This window comes from Salvia miltiorrhiza, chromosome 7 (genome assembly GCF_028751815.1).
Source record: "Salvia miltiorrhiza cultivar Shanhuang (shh) chromosome 7, IMPLAD_Smil_shh, whole genome shotgun sequence".
Taxonomy (NCBI): Eukaryota; Viridiplantae; Streptophyta; class Magnoliopsida; order Lamiales; family Lamiaceae; genus Salvia; species Salvia miltiorrhiza.
In genome coordinates, this window is record NC_080393.1 from 44,560,276 (window position 1) to 44,565,444 (window position 5,169).

A 5,169-nucleotide genomic window follows, 5' to 3' on the forward strand; every position below is an offset into this window, starting at 1 on the left:
GTAAAATTGTTGCGCATCACTCCCCGGCAACGGCGCCAATTTGATGGAACGCGCGCCCGTCGCCCGACGCGCGGTATCAAAAATAATTTGTGTATGCCCTAGACGGACAGTACACGCTCCTATTGCTTACAACCAAAGAACAGTCTTAGTAGCAAGTATAGGGTCGATCCCACGGAGAGTGGGGAACTACTTTACTCTTCGGGTGCACAAATTGAGTTGTCACGGTCTCAACCTGTTTATCTGCACAAGTATACTCAAACAAAGATCAAATATAACAAGGGGTAAGGTTTACGGTTAGGTCATAACTGTTGTCAATATTTATTTCGGTCATAGGCATACTGATGATCCGTCCATGATCCGTATAGACTCAAGGTGTGGCCCAAAGACATTGGGGCGTTTCAAGATGTAACACCCCGTACTTTTCCTATGTTGTGAGATAGTGTCTTAACACTATTGAGAGAACTAAGATGTCGAGATGCGAGACTATTTTTTTTTATGATTAGATAAGACAGATTGTCTTTTAAATAGAGATACGAGTGACTAAACCGAGGATAGAGTTAGAATGATGAGATTCGAGAAATGAGCTGAGATAGAGATGCTGATTCAATTGAGTTGAGATTTTATTTTATTTCCGATTACCGGGAATAAATTTACCAGATACTGAGTTATCAGAGTCTGACTGACCTATTAAAGAGAATAGGTATAATGAGTCTGACCTAGAGTCGAGGAAGAAAGAGTGAGAACCTTGATGAAAAGAGTCGGCCCGAGAGATGTCTAGTTTGTTTGCTTTGCCGACTGCTTTGATGTGACATTATGTGAAATTACGTGACTGATTGATTATGTGATTTTCGTGATGTGTGTCACTATGACCGAGTTATTATGATTTTTATTCGAGACCTTAGCATTTGGAATTTTGTTTAAGTTTCCAAAGCAAGTATGGTTTATTTTTATCGAGAAATCGAATGATGCCGGTTTATGAAAATTTTTCCGAGCATAATATTTTTAAATTATTTTTTTTCCTACGAAGAGAAATATTATAATTGAGTGAGTGCACTAATAATAGTGCTATGATCATTATTTTGGTCACATGAATAATTATACTATGGTATTTTATTAATGAGTGACTTTACCATAGTTTTGTGATTTTTTATTTAATCACCCTTCTCACACTTTATTTTAATCTCCCATACCATATGTTATATGTCTCAATTTTGCTAAGTATGGAATTGAGAGAGTAGAGATGGAGAGTGTAGAGATTAGAGAGAGATTAGAGAGAGAGAGATCATCCATTAATTAGCAAATATTCTCCAAGATTTGGAAATCTCCTTTAAAGATTGCAAGATCAAATACAATCTTGCAAAGCCAAACCTCTCTCTCCCTCACTACAATTTTCGGCCAACACCACCTCTCTCCCTCACACACATTTTCTCCCAACACACATACACTCATCTTCTCCATTTATCAATTCCACCATTTTCCTCCATTGATGGAAACCTTCGAAGCTTCCAATAATACTACCAAACACCTCACATCACTCTAAAACTTTCCATAAACACTATCTATCCTCATTTGATCAAGAGATTCCTTGAAGAAGAGCCTCAAAATTTAGAGTGAGAAAGTGTAGACTTTGGTAAGAACTTGGGTAAGTAACCATGTTTTCCCTAAAATCTTGTTTGAAAGATGTTGTGTGAGAGTATTCTTGAAAGATGAGCAAGAAAATCACCTCTCCTTTTCTTTTTCAAATTTTCGAAAAAAAGGGTCTTCACCCCTTTCAAAATTTTTCTTTTTCTTTTCTTGTTTGGGGGTGAAAAATGAGAGATTATGTGATGTGTATTGATGTTTGATATATGTTGTGAAATATGTGTCATGAGATGTGAAACTTTGATGGAAGTTAGTTTACCCAAAAATGGTAACTTTTGAGTTAATGAGTTAAATGATGAATTGATGATGTAAATGAGTCTATGAGGTGTATATGATGATGATTGATGGATTAATTTGAATATATGATGTCAATTGGAGTTTTTGATGTGGGTTAGTTTACCAAAATTAGGGATATGTGTATATATGCCCTTATTGGTGAATTGATGGTTTTGATGTGAGATTAATTGGTTAAAAATGAAAGATCTATGAGTAGATTAAAGATTTGTATGTGTTTGTAAAAATTTCAAAGAGTTAGTTTAGTAAAAATTAGGACTTTTTAGTCTATGTGTTATTTAAGTGATTTTGCTTGAGATATATGTTTTTAAGCATGATAGTAGTGTCTTTGTATTTTTGATTAAGTCTATTGTAGGCTAAATAAAATTTTGGCTTAGTTTAGTTTGTATGAGTTTTGAGTTTTGTATGAGGTGAGTTTGATGCTTGATAAAATGAGGTCAATTTGCTCTATGATCATTATGAGAATTTTATCCATGTTTTGCTAAGAGTTTTATGTTGATACATGGATTTTCATAAAAATAAAATAAATATAGTTTTTATGATAAAAAGTGAGTAAATATGTGAATAATGAGTTATATGATGTAAATGATCATATTTGAGTATTTGAGAAATTTTGAGCATGAAATTGAAAAGGAATTTGTTAGATATGTTCGTTGAAGTGTTTTCTATGAGATTTGAGTGGATGATGAAAGAAAAGAGTCGAGATTGAGTATTACGAGTATTTTGATGTATTTGAATGTTTTTAAGTGCTTCAAGTGCTTAAAATGAGTTTTGATGTGTTTGCTTTGTTTAAATGTTGAGTTGAGCATGTTTACTTGTGTGTATGTTTCGGAGTCGTTTTTCACGACGCGCTGACTCACTGTTTTCGAGGGGTTCTTGATACCCAAACACCCTGAAACTTTTATGGTAAGTATACTTGAGAGTCTTGAGCATACCGGTAAAATTTCAAGTCATTTGGACTTCGTTTGCTATTTTTATAAAATGTAAAACTAAAACTGCTACATTCTGCCGAATTGTTCGGTGAGTAGCCAATAGAGTCATCGTTTCCAGTAGCTTTTCTTAGCATTCTGGAACCCAAATTTTTATGGTTGAGACCTGAGTGTCCTAGCTAAGTACCCACAAAATTTCAGACCGTTTTGACAACGTTTACTATTTTTCAAAAATCAAACTTTTCGGTTGCTAAAAACTGCCGAATATGGTAGACTGTAGTAAAACAGTCATATCTCCTAAAATACTTGGAGTTTTTGATCCTACGTTTTTTTAAAATGAAACTAGACTCGAAGAGGTTTCTTTTGGTATGAGTTACGACCCCAGGAGAGTTCTGTACAGATTCTGGTGAGGTTTTAAAGTTGAGTCAGTGCAGAGTAAAGTTTGTTTTTGACTTGTTTATGTGTGTTTTTAATATGCTTAAGTGTTTATACTTGCTTATATGCTTGATTGCTATGATTTTGAGCCAAGTTGAGAGTTAAGTCGATAATAGGACGTGTGAATCCTTAGAAGCCGAGTATACCTAGGGATCGAGTTTTAACGGGTAAATAGACGTTGAGTGAGAAGTTAGAGTAAAGAAGAGATTGGATTTAGAAATTGAGTTTCTGACTAAGGTTTGTTTTATCACATGAACCTTCGATGACGATGACGATGTGATGATGACATATGAAGGCCCGAGCGAGACGAAGAAGTAAGTTGCCTGATTTCTTTCCAGAATAAGCGAAGGACTTCAGGTGGGCAATATTTTGAGTATACATATATTATCCGAGCTTTCTAAAATGATTTGATGATATAATGATGTTATGAGCTTATCAAATAATTTGAGATAAATGATGTTTGAGAACTGTTTGACTTGCCAAATTGTTGATGCTGAGCTTGTATGTTACCCTCTACTGATGAGATGAATTGAGTCCTGCCTCAAGCAAGGATTTTGTGCACAGAGGTGACTGTGAGCCGTCTTCGGGTCGGCCGGTCACGGTACTTGAGAGGGAGGCCTACTTCTCAGTACCTTAATTATGATGATGAGTTGTAGATGCGGTACATACATGATGATAACTTTGTCTGCAGACACTTATTTATGATGTTAATTATGAAAACTGCATGCACAGATTTATTTACGCTAACTTTATTTCTGTGTGTTGCTGAGATGTGGCAAGCCTCAAACCTATAGCTCTAAGAGCATCTTTCTTGTTTTTCGGCATTTGCCCACTGAGTATTATGTACTCACGCCCTGCATATATTTCTAAATGTGCAGGCTAAGCTGGGAGTGAGATTGGACTGGTGCTGATGGGGGAGAGTTTCAAATGATGTAAATTAAATTACTATTTTGCCTCTATGATAATAGAGTCTTGATGTTTGAATTACTTAGTTTCTTTTGAGATCAAGCAATACACTCACGGTTATGTGTCTTCATACATATAATCGGTTCGCCTTTTGTTGCGATACTCTGCAAATTATGCTTCCTTATGAAAAATGAACTATACGCGTTTTGTTTTTGTTCGTGAAATTCCTGATAATTAAAAAGTTATGACAATGTTGACGATTTTACCCTTGGGCTAATTTTATAAGATTTTCCTTAGCATGCTTTTACGTGAGCTTCCGCATGACGTTCACCTAGTTCTTCTTATCTTTTATTCTTTAAAAATAGTCGTATTGATACTCGTACCCCACTATTACTAGTGTCGGGTTTTCGGGCTGCGACACAAGAGGCTATACTTCACACTTAGGATGGTTGATCCCATTGTGGTCACTTGGTCCGAAGGTCACATATTCCCCGGTCACAAGGCAGTGCTTCACTTCTCCTTAGATGGTAGTCATACCCGTTACTCACCAAGTATGACCCTCACCAACCTTCTCTCCCGAGGTCCCCAACTCCGCACTTTGAGTGACACATGCCTCCTGGACACAACCATTTCCGGCTTTGCCAGCCGACCAGTCATAGACATGCTACGGCGCCGAGATTGCTTTCCTCGTTTGATAACCATGGCTTGATGCCTCGTCACAGTTGATGGATAGTCTCTAGAGAAGCCCAAGACTGAGGAAGGACAGTGTATCCCATCAATCCTTTCCCCACCTTCCAGATCTACAACGCCTTTTGTTGACGCTGCTCAGCTACTGGGTCGTGGGTATACTGGTTGTCACGCCCTGGTATGCCCTGGCCTTTGCTTAACACGAACAGAGTTTTACCGAACGGAGATCACCCGTTAGGCCCCTACTGTCCATGGTTTGGCACAAATCCGTCTGGAA

The 5,169-nt window shown here is 37.0% G+C and overlaps 1 long non-coding RNA gene across 1 annotated transcript; it reads left to right on the forward strand.

Moving 5' to 3' along the window:
* Nucleotides 1-1,329: 1,329 nt before the first annotated feature.
* Nucleotides 1,330-4,354, forward strand: LOC130996284 (uncharacterized). Its single transcript, XR_009092480.1, has 3 exons — nt 1,330-1,642; nt 3,595-3,656; nt 4,178-4,354. It is a non-coding gene; the product is annotated as an uncharacterized LOC130996284 (long non-coding RNA).
* Nucleotides 4,355-5,169: the final 815 nt, after the last annotated feature.